Raw genomic sequence first — 18068 nt, 5'->3', positions numbered from 1 at the left:
CAGCCGATGGTAGCTTCTGTTCTTCACACGTTGTTTTTAAGGCGTTTGTCTCTGAGGGTCTCAGCAGGTTGATGCGTCATATTAATCAGGTTTCACCTGCAGCAGCAGTCGTAACCAGTTACATTAAATTAACGTTGTTGAAAAAAATGACTTTTAGGTCTTTTATTTTTACTTGAGTAGTTTTATTATGAAGTATTTCAGTTCTTACTTGAGTAAAATCTCTTGATTTTCTACCCACTGAATGAAAATCAAACATGTTTTAACCAGAAACTCACCAGACTCAGACACACAGCTGCAGTTTCTGTTAGTTTTATAATAAAAGAAACTGATTTGGAAAATTTTCCTTTGTTTGATTTTGTTGTTTTTTTATTATTGTAATTTTGGTTGTTAAAATACCAAAATCTCCACTTAACTTTTTTTTTGTTTCGTCTGATGATGTGATTTTTAAATATTAAATGATTGATAATTTTGCTAGTTACTCAGAATTTGAGTAAACTTTTTGCCAAACACTTTTTTCTCTGTTTCTGGCCCCCCCACCCACTGCTGCTCCCAACACACGTTACCTATTAAGGCTTTATATAAACTCCTAAGATCTTTAATTATTTCACTGCTTTTACCATCTGTTCAGCTTTGTACACATCATAACTCAAACTACAGCAAATTACAGGTTTTAAATCTCCCCTAAAGGCTACATTTTCTTAAAGTGCTCTTGATTAATCATTCCCCAGCTGTCTGAAGGGTTTCCCAAACTTTATTTTTAGACTGGCTGCTCTTTTTGCTCTACATTACTCCATTATTGAAGCCATTTTCTTGGAATTATGTTTACGCTGTAAATTTACCAAAAATGGCAGAACGTACCATTTTATTTTCATATATCTGGTTCTTTTTCAGATCTGCTGGATTTTTTCTGTTAAAACAGGATTTCCACAGACTGCTGGAGTTTATAGATTAAAGCAGTTCAGAAAGCAGCTTCTGAGAAATATTGCAGAAATTTATTGCAGCTTGGGGGGAAAATGACAAGAAAGGATCTCTGGGAAAATAAACACATCATAAATATAATTTTACTCCTTATTTAGTTTTATATTCCCAATATTTAATAAATATTTAGACTCTGGTGCTGAGAGAGAAGAGAACAGGCAACAAGACGCCGACCGGATCTACTTCACAATTATGCTTTACTTTTTCTAATACCTTAAAGTTTTTAGTTTTAAAGTGACACATTTTCAATGTATGTGAGAAATGTAAAAGACTTAAATAAGCTGAGAAAAATGTTATTAAATACAAAGAAGCTTAAATCTCAGCAAGGTATTTGTCTGAAGTTTCTGAAAATGATAAACGTGTGAATAAAATATAAAGTGGAGAATGTGATTAGTTTCCTGAACCAGTTTGAGATCTGGTTCCAGTTTGATTCCAGATCTTTGTAACATTTAATGTTTGTTTCATCTTTGGCCTCATTTTCATACAAACCAGCCAAATTACTCAAGTGGGCTTCATTGCAATTTGAGGCGTCGTTGATGGATACCGTTTCACATGAATTAGTCATGGCACTTCAAACGAATTACTTACAGCTGGATGGAGGAAAGTGCTGTTTATTTCTCTGCCTGCTAATTCTGCTGCTCCTCATCTGCAGTCGCTCTCTTCACGCTGAGCATTTGTTGGAGCACGTTGCACAAAATGCCCCTTTAAAGAAGACTGGGGTCGTCCACCAGCCGCCTGACGACTGAACTGAGCAGCATTTTGCTCCCAGCAGAGCTTTAACTGGCTCCTGAAGCTTTGCTTCTGTAAACCAGGTGATCTAATGTTACTTTCTTAAATGCTTTGCAGATTTGCAGGCGTGTAGCTTTGCAGTTAGTAGCACCCTGAGATGTTTGCTTAACAAAATGCATAAAATCAGCTGGATGCTATTCAGTAAATACACTGCTTGGTTAAAAATAAAGTTACCACCTGGATCTAACTAAAGCAACGAGCCTCCTGCTGGACGGCAGAGTCCAGACCTGAACCCATGGAGAGGGGATGTGCTGCAGAGGAGCTCAGGCTCACCAATCCGAGATATTGGTGAAAAATTAAAGCAACATTAAATGGAAATAAATCTCCTGACATTGCAGAAGCTTATCGAAGCAAATGAATGCAGCCCAGTTAGAGTGTAACCTTTTTAAAACACCATCCGATGTTGACCCTTTGCTCAGGACGTCGCACTCCCCAGAACTCCTCCACGACAAAACGACCAAAACCACCAAAACAGCCAAAACTAAAACGATCATTTAGCTTTAAATGATCTGTTCTTCTGTTTAGTTGATTTCATATACTTTATAATTTAACACAATTAGAAATATATCACGTTATGGAAACTAATAATGTCTAATCATTGGTAACCATGGAGACAGTGCCGCCGTCATGTAGCCTAGCTTGTATGGAAACATCTCGTCTTTAAGGTGCTCCGGTTTCAGGGGAAACGCTGTTTCTGACACAGTGATATAAATCATGTGGTGTGAATTCAGGTAAAGTCGGTAATTCGATCGACACTCAGGAGGGAGGAGGTGCTGGTCGGTTTCTAAGCTGCTTAAAACTAAGTGAGTTACGTTCACAGACACATTTGCTCGACTCGAACAAGAAGAAGCCATTTTCAGTCGCTCTGTCCGATTCTCCCATCCTTCAGCGTAGCATCCATATTCCTAAGAGTTCCTCCACCGCTCACATCCAGTCACATTTAGGAACAAAATGCATAAAAACTGCCTGAACTTTCATTTCGTCTCTTAGCAGTTGTCTTTGGTGTTTATGTATAATTGTCTGTCCTCTCACCAATGGACACCAACTCATCTGCACAGGCCTTACCTGCAACCTAAAGGTCGTTGATAAATATTTGCTGTTTTCACATAAAGATAATAATATCTAAAAAGAGTTAATAGGAGTCATGATGCAACCCTTTTGTTATTTTTTGTCCGTCGTGTTGTTCCCAGATGACAGCCCTCCTGTGAGATAACAGCAGCTACTCATGCACACGTCAAATGTTGTAATAGTTGTCTTATCTGGTTTGATGTAATAATATCCACTGTGGCCAGCGCCGGAGCGTCCTGCCTTATCGGCGCTGGATGTTATTCTTCTGTGTGTACGATTGGGTTCGCTGGCAGAGAGGATGATAATTGAAATCCTGAGTGGCAGGTCACTTTCATGGTAAACAAACACTTCGTTCCAGCTTCAATAATTGCTTCTGAAGAATGGCTACAGTGTTGTCTGCAGAAAGAAAGGAGAAAAGAAAAGAGACATTTGCAAAAATGAGCACAGAAGGAAAGCGGATCCGAATGCGTCTCTTTGCTGCAGGGTAATTCGCCATGCAACGCTGCACCGGTGGCCGGCCATGGCACCAAAAACACACTTCCTACCCCAACGACACACACACACACCGGGCTGGAGGCCCCAGAGCTTACAAAGTGACTTCCATCTCTGCCTTCTTTTCTAGCGCAAGCAGCCCAATGAAGCAACCATCCCTACAGCTACATCATGTCTTCTTTTGTGTCCCCGGAGCCTCAGCCCAGCTCTCAGAGCCATCTGCATGCTCCTCTTCTGTTCCCCCTCTGCTCCTCCGCTTTGCCACCTTCTCTTCCCGTTCTTCCCTCCTTCTGCCCTTACTAGTTATTCACTCATCCGCTTCATTCTGGGTCCCTCAGTCCCTCTCCTCCTCGTCCATGTCCTCTTATTTAGCTTCTGCACTGATTTGCACAAATCGCCTTTCCAGTAGAAGCTACACACAGGTTTTCTATTTGGTACAAGAAAGGAAAGTTTTTCTCAGAATCTGATGAAGCAAGTCTGAGGATAGTTCTGGAAGTCCTCGTTTGTAAAACGGTAGACTGCTTTTCATTTTATTTGTAGTTAAGTCATTCAGTATAAACATCATTTCCATGCCTTGTAACACATAAATCCCTTATTGCAACAATTTAATGGAAATCTGACACTGATAGTTTTAGAACGATACGACCAGGTTCGTCTCGGCTTTAAAAAGTAAATAAATGTTTTTGATGTGAGGTCACTGATGGCTGGGCTTTTATTCCTGGTTTTTCCCATTCGGTAGAGTTTCCATGTCCTCCTTCAGTTTAAAAATATTTGTAAATTTGTTTGGTCACCAGACTGGATGTTTATCTATGTTTGTCTTGCAGATGAATGGGATGAAGAATTGCTTAAAAATATATAAAAATCTTCAAAGTTGTAACGATTCCTTGAATGATTCCTCGTTAAATTATGTTTTATTAATTAGTGCACCGAGTCCCAGCCGGGTGATTATTTATGTTGCGCAACACTTTTACTTTCACCTGTGAGTTGTTGACGAATGCTAACTGCTAGCACCAATTTTCAAGTTCCATCCGGGGATATTTAATCAATTAGCGTAAATGAACAAACTGGAAACTAAATTTCCTGCCATCCCGATCGCAACAGAAGGGAGGTGGAGCGCATCGTTCAGGTGTGTTTCTGTTTCTGAGACAAAGGAGCCAAGTCCCGTCGCTAACATGGATAAATAATAATATGTTGGCAGAGTTCATCAATTAAATTCACTGAAGATGAAAACACACTAAAACTGGAGAATAGACGTTTTAGAAATGTTGCTTTATTATTAAACTGAATATGATTTCAGATTTTTGTATAACTTTTTAACTTGTTACAAGTAAATTTTCTAAACGGCAGAAAAGTAAACTTGAACGACTTGAATTTCCTGTCAGGTTTATTTTCCTTCCTTGCTGCATCTCTTCTTCTTCTCCTCCCGTCCTGCGGTTCTCTCAGCTCCGTCCTGCTCGTCTTTCCTGCTGCATCGTTCTGTCCCTCACCTTCCCTTTGTCTTTTGTTTTGCTGAAGGCGAGCGCGATCTGCTGCGTTCCCTCCCGGTTCCAGCGCGGCGTAATGCGGCCGTCCCTCCCTCTCCGTCCTTCAGCCAGCCTGCATTAATCTGTCTAACTCAAAGCGACGCTCCGTCTCCTGAGTTTTGTGACGGAGATTCAGGCCACTGCGTCGCCTCTTCAAAAAGCTCACAGCTGCAGAGACCAGAGCTACAGAAATATTTGGCTTTGAAGAGTTTTAGACTCCTGCTATTCTTTTTCTTATCATTTAAATATTTTACAGTATATTTTATATGTACAGTATATATAATATATATTTTTAAAATATGCCATCCTTCAGAAAGCAGCAGTTAGCCGACACACCTAGCTAATAAAGCTACCAAGGTTCAGTGCCTTCCCTTCACATCCTCTGGGCTTCATAGTGTGGATTTACAGGCATCAGCTTAAAACCTGGAGTTTTCTGTTTTTCAGTGACAGGCCTTACAGCCTGAATGCTTTTCTATATTCCTGTATCAGCCAGCTGTGCTACACTTGGGTGTAAACAGGATGAATTGGTGCACATTCAGTTTGATCTGTTATGTTTATATTTATGTGCTCATCTAAAATATAAAAACAGAAAAGTGATTTTATTTTAAATCTTGTTTGGCTTTTAGTTGCTCTGATGTCATTTTAACATTTAAAGAAACAAAACCCAGAGGGAGGCAGAATATCTAAAACTTACACACAAATAAGAGTAGACATACTGTTGTTGTTTTTGTCTGAATAAATTTTGGACAGGCAGAGGGTTCGGCGTCTCCGCCCGAATGCACCAGAGGCTAATTACTGAAACAGGTTCTTACACTGAGGCAGGATTGATGCTTGAGGAGAATTCAAATAACTGAAAGCCGTTATCAATACCCGTCTGGGAATCGCCTTCAGATCCTTCCTGATTTAATTTGGCAACACAGAGAAACCAACAGGTAGTTAGAGGAGGAAGGAACAACAGAAATAAATAACTCTACAATCTGTTTTACCTTTTGGTTTGTCGCTCAGATTGTTAAAACTTGGGAAAACAGTCAGAACTGGGTACTAACTAACTACTTTAGTCTCTTTATTATGAAGCATTTCTTCTCTTACTGGAGTAAAATTTCTGGATTTTCTTCCAGCTGAATGAAAATCAAACACCTTTCAACCAAAATTCACCTTCAGAAGTTTCAGAAGTTTTTTATTGAAAGAAGCTGATCTGGAAAAAATGATTTGCTGGATTTTGGTATTTTTTGTTATGACTTACTGTCATTTTTCTGCTTAACTTTATATTTTAGATGTAATTTTTAAATGATTCATAATTTGATCAGTTACTCAGTACTTGAATCAACCTTTTACAACATATTGTTTTACTCTTACTGAAGTATAATTTCTGGTACTAAACAGAACTCCACACAATTTAAGGAGTAATGAGAAACTAGAAGATCCTTTTACCTGAAAGCTGATTGCATGTTTGCACTGACCTTCAGTGAAATGAGTTCATTTTTACTAAAACTCTCATGTCAGCAGCACCATGTATGAACCTGGAGCCTCACCTACACAAACACGTTTTCTCTGATGCTATTACCTCAGGTAGACATTTATAGACCCTGTTTATCTGAGAGCAAGACAGGTGCACAGTTCCATTTGTGTTTAATTCCAATTAAGCCTGGGCTGTGGACAAACTCATTTTCTAAACCAATTACTCTGGAAAGAGATAAAAATACAAAAACAACCCTAAAACAAACCCCTCCCCCTCCGCCAAAATAAAACCTGCTTATTTAAATCTACTACTAAGCAGAGCCACTTGGCAGCATGGAGGCAGTAAACTGCTGCATGTGGGAGGCGGCGCCGCTCGCTTTCCTTTAGCTCAAAACTTAAATGTTCCTCCAAGCTCTGCTTGACTCTGAAACATGAGGGACAACAGAGGTGAGACGAGGCAGACGTGGATTTTAAAAGTGTGTTTTCTAAGAACAGGGGCGTCAAACGCGTCTTCATTACGATCACAAATCTTCTTAAGGGCCAGAACGTATCGATAAACCCGATAACGGTTAGAACTGTCTCTGAATCAGGTTTTCACATCAGTTTCACTATTTTATTATTTTTATTTTTTGCAATAAATTAATTATTTAAAAATATTTTCAACAAATTTTGCAACATGATTTTGACACGTCTTAGAACTTCAAGGTAGATTATAAACATGCTTCATGTGAAGCTTATAATCATAAAATCACTATAATTAGAAATAAAGGCTTGAAAACATCTGTGTGTAAACAAATCACTTAGTGAAATAAATAAACCTTTAAATAATATTTTAGTTTGTTGAATACGACTGTACATCAGATTTCTTCTGTGGTAAAACTCATTTTCCAGCTGGAACAATGAACAACAGTTTCTTCATGGGAATATCCACTCCTGTTTTAAAGCCGCTCTCATTTTTCTGACGTTCCCAGAATCCTTCCTGAGGACCGATCTGCTCCTGCAGAGCCTTTTAGCTGCAGGTCTTTGATGCATTAAAGCCCGTCATCGACTGCCACTGAACCTGTTCTGCTGAAACTGGGCCTCCTGGCGCCGACCCCTGCTGCTGTGAACCGCACACCGTCCGGCTTTTCCACAACTCAAATTAAAAAAACAACCCAATGTCAATTACAACACCCGTACATTAGTTTTCCTTGCAAGGAAGAATCTTCTGACAGCTCAAATATGTTTGGTGTTGAGTCATAAAATACAGAGTAAATAAAGGATTTTACTTGGGGAGAAAATGTAGCTAATGCAGGAATGTCAAACATATTTTCTTCTTGGGACAAATCAAAATCATGAATGTCCTCAAATTTGTTGATTTGACTGATAAAACTTTTTATTGTTTCAATCAAGTAACTTACTTTTCATATAGTTTCCATTAAAACAAAAAGCTTTTTACTGTTTCAGTCAATCAAGTAACTTATTTTTATATAAATATATATTTTAAGAAATGTAAAAAAAAATAACAGCAGGAAAAAAGGTCAAACTATCCATTAACAAGGTGCTAAAATATTACAACATTTGATGTGTACTTCTTAAAATCTAATCACAATCAACATTGATGAGTTTCCATCCCTCGTATCGTAATCAATCAATAATATTTAACATCTTTTCAGGTTGATGTAATTTTGCTCCAGTGTAAAATAAAACTGTTACCTTGAAGTTTGAGTTTTAAAAGGCCACATAAATATTTCTGGCGGCCCAGATTTGGCCCACCAGCCTTGAGTTTGACACACATGAACTGATGCATTGCAGATAATTAAAGTCTGTTTTATACACAGATTGACTGAAAGCACCAAATCATTTTAACTAATAAAATATCTCTGTGTGCTGGACATAGAAATTACACATAATTATAAAGATACAAAAGAAATCCTGATTGTAATTCTGTATAATCACTGAAAGGCTGAAAAAGTTGGAGTGGTAAAAAACAGTACTTTTCTCATTCTTTATTCTTGCACCATTATTTTGTTTTGATATATAAATATGTACTGCTTATTTGATCACAACTCACTTCTGAGATTATAGGTTTGCTAATTTTGCATTTCTAAGGTTTTTACAAATATATGGAATATAAAAAATCACCTTATATTAAACTCTGTTGGTTGTGTTTTAAAAATTAACAGTCGGTGAATTAGTCCCCTGTTTGCTCATTTGCTTTGTCCTCAATAATTTACTGTGCAGATTTGAAAACTCACTGCTGAGCAGTTAAAGTTGCCCTGTGGAGGATTTGTGCTAACAAACTGGTTTTCTGTTTGCCTTGACTTTTACTCAGAAGAACATTGTGTGTATCCTCCAGACCGGATGAATGGGTTTAATTCATTTCCTTTATTATATAAACCACTACATTTATTTACATGCCTGCTTGCAGGGTTTCACTTTTTACTGCATTCAGATACATTGTAGAGCTGGAAAAACCTGGAGAAGTTTAACTAAATAAAACAAACATTTTCATAAAGATTCTCCTTTGGTTTGCTTTCCTCACTGCTTTTTTAATTAAAACTTGAGTTTTTCATTTTTAATTTCATGTCAGTGATGCATATCGCAAAACCTGAATTAATGTGTATTATCTCAGAAAAATCACATTCATTCTTTTTGAAGGCAGTTTGTTCCTTAATATGTTGACTGAATTGGAGGCAACATATTATAGCATTAGCACTAGCTAATGCTAATGCGCTAACAATGTCTTACAATATCTCACCCATACTTCAATCTAAAGATCTGACTCAACAAATCCATCTGTAGTCTTTAGTAAATTTATTTTGTAAATTTTCTTCTGCTGTTTTCATGAGTTTTCTGACGTGCTATGCTAACGTTAGCATGTTTACTCTCTGTTTTGATCTGACTTGTTGATAATTGTAACATGTTTCAGAGCATTGTGTTTCGTTGTCCATCTATTTTTACAGATTTTGCAGATGAAACTCAGAGAACAGGTTGTGTTTTGTGAGCAGCTCAGTTGGGACAGGTGGAGCACACACACCGACCAGCAGCTTTCAGGATCCACATCGTTGTGAAAAGTGAAAAACACTGATTGTTACCCAGATTTATCTGAGCTTCAGTTGGGGTTGAAAAAAACAAACTGACAAAATCAGAGACGGTAACAACAGGAGTTAAGTTTAGCCAGAGGCTCTGATGGCAGTCGTTTAAAAAATAACCCCATTTAACAGGAAGCATGGTGGAAGCATATTGATCAGTTTGCTTTAAAAGACGTGAAAAGCTCTGAGACAGAATTAAAGCAGAACTGCTTCAGATAAAACCGGAAATCACACTGATCCTCAGACAAAACACTTATTTAGTCTTTATGCTCACTTTAAAAAATGTCAATATTTCCACTGAACCGATGAAGCTCTGATGAGTCTCAGTTGTTTCCTTACAGATTAGTAACTTTATTATAAAGTATTTCTGCTCTTACTTGAGTAAAATTTCTGGATTTTCTTCCCTCTGAAGGAAAATCAAACATGTTTTAACCAGAAACTCACCAGACTCAGACTCACAGCTGCAGTTTCTGTTAAAGTTTCATCAGTTTTTTATTGAAAGAAACTGATTTGGAAACATTTATTTTGCCTGATTTTGTTATTTTGTGTTGGATTATTGCCATTTTGGTCCTTAAAATACCAAAAATTTCCACTTAGCTTTATATTTTGGTCCATCTGATGATGTAATTTTAAATACTAAATGACTGATCAGTTACTCAGTACTTGAGTAACTTTTTTACTCTTCATTTCTTGGATGACTACGTTTTACTTTCACCTGAGTAAAAATATGTTAAAGTACTTCTACTCTTACTTTAGTGTGATTTTTGTGTAACGACCTGGCAGCATAAATTGAGGCATTGAGTTGATTTAAATAATGTTTTTACAGAAAGAAAATGTTTCGCCTCCTCTGAACTCCTTGGGATCAAAACAGTAAAATGTCCGTCAGAAAAGCCGACGTTCTTCAATAAAAAATGTTTCCTGCTCCCAGTCCAGTTAAATAAGCCAGATGATTTAACACTGAGAGTTTTCCTACAACAGCCTGTTTGCTGCAGATTATCTGGACTTTAATGGAGGAGTTTTCAGTCTAAGTTGTGGGTCTGTAATCGGGTCAGCGCTTCAGATGTGGCATCAACAGAACCGGGTTTCGACCGTCTCTGCAGGAGATTTGAGGTTTTTGTGTCACTGTGCAGTTAGATGGAGTTCACTGTGAAGTGAATCCAAAAAATGTGGAAAATAATTCAGTCACCTTCACTGAACTTCATCTGAGGTTAAATGCATTGAAAACACATTAATATCAAACTTTTTTCAGTTTGACAATAAAAACATTTCAAAAGTGGAGTCCATGAATCTTCAGTTATAATTTCCAGGACAAGAAACCTTTGATTCCTGTCTCACTTGTTGGCAGCTGATTTCTTGTTTTGTCACCACATGGACTCCTGTTTCCACCAACTGTTATTACTTTTACACATTAATTTGTTTTATCTTTCCTGTGTTTTCTGCATGTTTCCCTTTTACAACCTGAAGATTCGGTTCATATTTTTCTTGATGTTAAAAAACCAACATGTTTCTGCACGTATTTGTTTCATTATTTAGTAACGTTTTGCTGCAATAAATCCAGGAACTAATGAAAAATCAGTTTTAAACTGTGGGAATATGATATTCTCATCCATATACATCTGATTTTCTTCCTGCTTCCCATTCAATAACTCACTGCCTCATAGATTAATAACAATATGCAGTTTTATTCTATATGCTTATGATGTTGAATACTGCTGGTAGTCCTCTAACATCTTTTGTCTTCTTTATACCATATTTTCCACTTAAGAGAATCATTAATCTTTCATTTTTATCTCTTTCCCATAAAAGCTGAGTATCTAAGTGCAGCCATACAGTAGTTTACTTCGGCCTCCATAGAAATGGATGTGAACCTGTGAAGCCTGCAGGCCTGTGTGTGTGTGTGTGCGCGCGCGTGTGTGTGTGTGTGCGCGCGCGTGTGTGTGTGTGTGTGTGTGTGTGTGTGTGTGTGTGTGTGTGTGTGTGTGTGTGTGTGTGTGTGTGTGTGTGTGTGTGTGTGTGTGTGTGTGTGTGTGTGTGTGTGTGTGTGTGTGTGGGTGCGCGCGCGCGGCAGTCCAGCCCAGCTGTACTGCAGATGTGGCCATGCCTCATTATATCGCTGATGAATAGATTTCTGCTTGGTTGGAGGAGAAGGCCGAGGAGGTTTTCACCTGAGGATTTTCCTTCTCGGAGAGCAGGTGAGATGCCAGGACATGGCCGCTTCGCGCCGCGCCGCACCGCGGCCGCGCGCTAACACTTAGCAGGGAGCTAATGATGCTCTCCAACTATGCAAACACTGTTCATCATGACAGGCCCCTTGGCAAGAAGTGGCGTCCTGGTAATATTTGCAAAATCTGAAATAACTTTGCATTACATGTGTGTAAGAGGGAGAGAGTTGGACTTTACCCAGTTTACAGTTCTGATCCTGTAAACAAGTCTAAATTACAAACTTCAAAGCTATTTTTAGTTTTATATGAAAGACAAAAGTAAAGTGAATGGAGTGAAACTAAAATTATTGATGGGTTTTCTCTGACTGGGAAGAAAGTCTTTCCCCAAATTTCACCAAAGATGAATTTATTATTTACCTGCTTAAACATCATGAACAAACTGAGAACTGCAAAAACACAAAATCTCACCAAGTAATTTTGGTTTTTAGAGCAAATATCTTGTTACATTTAAAATAAGACAAATCTGACTGACAAGTAACTTTTCAGTGACATTTTTTATCAATATTTGTTATTATTGATGAAAAAGTGCAGATTATTTCACTTATAACATTGAAAAATGTCTTGAAATGATCTGCTAATGGAACTACAACTGTTTAGTAACTTAAATCAAGCTCTAAGTTGCTAGATAACGGGCTGGGCTTGGCTGGGTTGCTAGGTAACGGGCTGGGCTTGGCTGGGTTGCTAGGTAACGGGCTGGGCTTGGCTCGGTTGCTAGGTAACAGGCTGGGCTTGGCTGGGTTGCTAGGTAACGGGCTGGGCTTGGCTCGGTTGCTAGGTAACTGCACAGTTCTCTTGGGAAATAATCTGCCAGTGGAACTAGAACTGTTTAGTAACTTAAATCAAGATCCTACATGTTGCTGAAAAGTTATTTGTAAGTTATTTTTATCTTATTTGAAGTGTAATAAGATATTTGCAATAGAATCTAAACAAAAATACCTGGAAATATTTTGTGTGTTTGCAGTGAATCATTCATTCACATTTAAAACATTTTCTTGGATTGTACTAAAGATTTAAAGTATTTTTTTTCTTTTTGTTACAAATGTTTAATTCTTTTGGTGGGAACAAAGCGAGGCTTATGTTTTATGTTTTCATCCAGTGTTTTAGTTGCATGTGTCGTCGTAATATGCTTCCAGTTCTTGAACAGTTCCTCTCCCTGAACAGAGCCGTGGTTGTTGAGAGAGCAGCTGCTCTCCACATGATGAAAACACACAAGCAGCTTTGATGTTCCAGCCTTTGTGTGTGTAGGTTTGTGTGTTTACCAATGTATTAAAAGCGTCTTGTTTTTTTTTTTCTTGCTGTTATTTTCTGTCTGAGACCTGATCATGCTCTTAATGTGATGTTATTAATCCCTTTCATACGAGTAATTTCTGTCGGAGTTCAGTCTCGCTTTCTCTACTTTGGTTTTGAAGTTACAGAAAATGTCATCAGACTTTTTTTGTCCATTGAACAAAGACAGATTACAATAATTATCATAATCATAAGCTACCTTTAGAATAGTAGTGGCTTAAAAGCGAAGCAATTTTGAAAATGTATTCAGCTGTTCTTGATTCGAATCAGAGGCGTGTTGCTGACTTTTCACCAACAGTATGACCTTATAATCCCTCAGTTGTTTACAGCATTTCATACGTAGTGTTTTTTTTAGCACAGTCTATATTTTTCAAATAAATAATATTCTTTGAAGTAAACTTGGATGTTAATGCGATGAGTGAAATAAATCCTTTGTTTAGTTAAAATGTCATTCATAAAGGAGCTACCTCTATAACGGTTCATAACTTTTTGAGGTTTAAAAATGTCAATTCTAGAAAAATGCAAATGGAAAATTATTGTGAAAGCCTCATATTAATACTGTCTTGGATGACATTAGATGTAATTCTCAGATCAATCTGCATATATTTATAATAAATACACTGAAGATGGGACAGAAGCTTTGAACTGATTACTGCTCATCAATCACATTGCCGAATTTAAAATTCAGATTTCTGCATCGTTGAGAAGATTTGATGCAGTTGGAAAACTTTTAGCAACGCTCTGCACCGACTGAGCATGATGCATCAGGACTTTGATTAGACAGCGACACAGGAGCCATTTCAGTTCTTACATGAAACACCTTACTGCACATGTGAAACATTAAAACTCATCAATCTTTATGACTTACTGTAATCCATCAGTAGTTTTATCGTTCTGTTTTAAAAATACAATCAACCATTAGAAAAACATCATTTTAGTTTTCTCTGCTAAATGAAGCTTATTGATGAGAGTAAAACATCTTCTGCAGCTGATGCATCAGAATCTGCAGGATGTGTGCAGGATGTCAGGAACATGCACTGCTTACAAGAAGCCACAGATAATAGATCTGTCATCAGCCTCGGCTCCAAACCGCGCCGCTGGAGCGACATTACAGAGAAACGCTGGGGGACTGATGTGTGATGGAGGCGCAGGTAGGAAAATATCGGATCAAACGGATAAACAAAGACTGAGTCGCCGTGTGTCTCATCCTGATTAAATCATGAAGTGGCTACAGCGGCGGCGGCGCTGGTGGCAGTCGCCCTCACATGCCCCATCACCAGCAAACGCTGCAGCACTCCAAGGAGAAAGAAATAACACGCTCTAGAGGAGGAGAAGTGCAGGCGGGAGGGAGACGGATCAATAGAGAAAGGAATGTGTGTCAGCTTTCTTTAGGCTCCCGTCTGTTAAATAAAACCATCAAAACCAAACTAACTGATGAATATTTATCTCCGCCCTTGTATGCATCCCTAAATCTGTAAAAGCTTTTGCATATTTTTGTTTTGATTCCACAATTATGAGAAGTCAATCTTATTGAGCAAACACTTATTAAGTCTTGGTGCAGTTTAGTTAGTTATTGAATCAACATAACTCTCCAGTGAAAATCGTTTTTGGTTCAATTTAACCACATAATCTGTGGATCCTCATGATAATCTGGCTTCCATTTAGCATCATTCACTGGACATGTTGACAGTTCAGTTTGAAGAAATCAATCAGGTTTATGTATCACATTTCAGCAACAAGGCAGTTTAAACTGTTTACATCATAAAAACACAAAAATACAAAGTATTTGTATTTTGTAGCAACAATTGAAGCGTTACTTTAAGTGTCGTCATCAAAATCATCAAAATGTTGACCAGTGTTTTATTTATTATGTTTCTAAATCAACTATAACCAGGAGGTTTTAGTCTAGATTTAAATGAACTCAGTGTTTCGACTGTTTTTCTGTTTTCTGGAAGTTTGTTCCAGATTTAAGGTACATAGAAGCTGAATGCTGCTTCTCCATGTTTGAGAGATCTGGAAGGCCTGGAAGGCCTGGAAGGTCTGAAAGGATGATCCAACAGCAGCAGATCTTTAATTTATAATTCAGTGATTTAGAAACTACCAGCAGTTTAGAGTCTCTCAGTGAAGGACTGTAGAACCGGGCGGCGTAGAACCGGGCGGCGTAGAACCGGGCGGCGTAGAACCGGGCGGCGTAGAACCAGGTGGTGTAGAACCAGGTGGTGTAGAACCAGGTGGTGTAGAACCGGGTGGTGTAGAACCGTGTGCTGTAGAACCGGGTGGCGTAGAACCGGGTGGCGTAGAACCGGGTGGCGTAGAACCGGGTGGTGTAGAACCAGGTGGTGTAGAACCAGGTGGTGTCTCTACCCTCCTGGTTCTAGTCAGATCTCCAGCTGCAGCTTCTGGTCTGTCAGCCAGTAAATCCTGGATGAGTTTCTCTGGTCGAAGACTTTAGTCCTCTGGGCCTGAATGTCCTGCAGCTGCTAGAAGGTCCACTGAGGAACCAAAGGGTCAGGTCAGAGGTCAGAGGTCAGCCTGATGTCTGGTTACCAGCTGGAATAACTGAAGCTGTGTGTAGACTCTCGATCTATAACTCTAGATCTATAACTAATAACTTCAGTTTTGTTTGTGTTCATCTGGAGAAAGTTTTGACATTCGCACATGTTCATTTAAGAGACCAGGGAAATATTCACCAGACAAACCTTCCAACATTTTACACTGAACAACCTTCCCATCATGATCATTTCTCCTTTTTCCTTACAAGTATAAATTCACATGTGCAGCTTTAACTTTGTAACCATTATTCTTCACCACTTTGACCATGTTTATGGAAGCCAAGGTGCTTTTCAGACTGAATTGCCTCAACTCTGCTAACGCTGCTTCTCATCATGGCGATACATCAAAGAGCCCTTTAACTCTTGGTACCTTTTATCCTGACACATGCTCAGCTTCCCTTCGGCTATCGGGAATGAGCTGTAAAGTCTGCAAGGTCCTGAAAATAACAAAAGGTATTTTAAAGTCCAGCCCTTGATATGGTTGTAATCAAACTGTCCTTGTTAGGTGCATTCAAGGACATTACGGAAACAGAAGCATCAGAGCAGCAAACTGTTGCTTGTAGACATTTTAGATTAAGCAATTCTAAATGCTCAATCATTTTACTATAAAAAATTCAATTCTTAAAAATAAATTGAAATATGAAATATTGCAGTTCACATGTCTGAAAATATGTAACTCGAAAGATGATGAAATTATATTTTTATGTCAGTACAGCTTATCAGTTCAGGCACTTTACAGCCACTTTTGGTCAATTTAATCCAATTCCTATTCAGTCCTATTTACAACACAATGATAAAAGGTTAATTTTATTATATCAGTTAGCAAAAATGTTGTCAAAACAAAAAGACATTTGTTTGCATTAAGTTAATCTGTCTTTACTCTCTGGCAACAGCTACTACATCTTAAAAATATGTGTTGCTTTTAGTATGCCATCATGCCACTCTCCTATTTAATTTTTATTTGAAGTTTTATTATTATTATAATTTAAAGGTGACATATTGAGTGCTGCGTAGATATCTTTATATTCTTTATGCGTTATATTTTTCAGTCTGTCTATTTTCTGTATTCGCCATAACCTTTTCTCATCTGTGACGTCACCGCATCGCCAGTGGAACTGCTAAAAAAAGATCATGACAAAAAAAAAGTCCTGACTTCCGGTTACGCAGCGATTCTGTGGTCCAAGTTCAGTTCTGCCTAAATTGCTGGTAATCCAGTCAAAATGTTCGGTTCCACCGTGTATTAACGCTCAGGATTCCCTTCATCGCCCCGGAATCAGAGCCGCTTCGAAGTGTTTGGTTAAATTTATTTTTCTCAGGAATTCACCTTTATCAATGCGGAAAGTCTGTCTTGGAGCACTTCCGGACCTCCGCCAGTACCAAAGGGATTAAGTACTTCGTCTGATTGGCGGTCATTTGCTTCTGTCTGCTGAAACCAGAGAGCAGCAAGGCGGTAAGCTGCTAATGATGCTAAAATGTCAGCAAAGCTCTTTTTAGACATGACTTGTGTGTGTTGAGCTAATGGCCATTGGTTTGATAGTAGCATTGAGCCTTTTGCTTCTGCTAGCGCAGCCTGCTAGCTGTTAGCTGCGTGTTTTGGACAGTTTTCTGGCTTTGTTTTCGCTGTTTTTGTCTTGGGGAATACATAATGCAAATTCATCCAGTGACGTTTTTAACGCTCCCGTTAGCTAACTCCTTACTTAGCTAACGGGAGGCTTTGTTTACTTCATTCATTTTGGGGTTGTTTTTATATTTTAATAGGCATCTGACACTGTAGTTAAACTACACTCCATGTAGGTAGTTTGTGTGGTTGCACTGCAGTTCTATATTCAGAGTTGGGCAGCTGCTAGTTTCATTTACTCAGTTACATTTACTTGAGTAAAACCTTTGTAAAAATGTACTTGTAGAGTATTTTCTACGCTGGACATTTGACTTTTCCTTGAGTTATTGTGAAACATCTCTGCTCTTGAGTAAAATTTCTGAATTTTCTCCCCACTGAATGAAAAACAAACATGTTTTAACCAAAGATTCTGCAGACACAGACACACACCAGCAGTTTCTGTGTTTTTGTTGAAAGAAATTATTTTGCTGGATTTTATTTTTTGTTGAATCATTGTCATTATGGTTCTAAAATACCAACATTTCCACTTAGCTTTATATTTTGGTCCATCTGCTGATGTAATTTAATTTTAAATATTAAATGAATAATAATTTGATCAGTTGCTCAGTACTTGAGTAAACTTTTTACCAAATGCTTTTTTACTCGTAATTTCTTGGACGGCTTCATTTTACTTTGTTTTGGGTAAAAATATGTTGAAGTATTTAAAAGCATGATATATCCATATTAAAGTTTGCCTAACTGTCTGAAAGATCAGTTGCAGTGCTCACAAATCAAATCAGTAGCTTAATTCTTATGAAAGTTGATCTTTGGAGACACTACAAGCATTTTGCATGATGAGGTGAGTGAATCTGCATCAATGCACCACCTATCATGCAGGGCGTATTGTGTTTAAGAAGTAATGGGTCAGAGGTAACAACTGGGTAGCTCTGGTGTATTTCAATAGCAGTGGAGTATTTCTGTGATGCATGTTGAGCTTTGGAGAGGTTGTTGACGAATTATGTTGTTGA

At 38.1% G+C, this 18068-nt stretch overlaps 1 protein-coding gene across 3 annotated transcripts in view; it reads left to right on the top strand.

Annotated features, from left to right (window-relative positions):
- Positions 1-18068, top strand: part of fstl4 (follistatin-like 4) — a 175073-nt gene that overhangs the window by 72971 nt on the left and 84034 nt on the right. Inside the window, exon 1 of one of the 3 annotated variants that reach the window (XM_014993864.2) lies at positions 16389-16893. The exons of the other annotated variants lie outside the window; for them this stretch is intronic. The gene's annotated coding sequence lies outside the window, so the exon portion shown is untranslated. Of the gene's footprint in view, positions 1-16388; positions 16894-18068 lie in introns of those variants that run through there. 3 annotated transcript variants of the gene reach the window in all.

The sequence above is a fragment of the Poecilia mexicana genome, unplaced genomic scaffold (assembly GCF_051168715.1).
Source record: "Poecilia mexicana isolate PSO_F unplaced genomic scaffold, ASM5116871v1 scaffold_14, whole genome shotgun sequence".
In the NCBI taxonomy this organism is placed as follows: Eukaryota; Metazoa; Chordata; class Actinopteri; order Cyprinodontiformes; family Poeciliidae; genus Poecilia; species Poecilia mexicana.
This window is presented reverse-complemented; position numbering and strand designations above follow the sequence as displayed.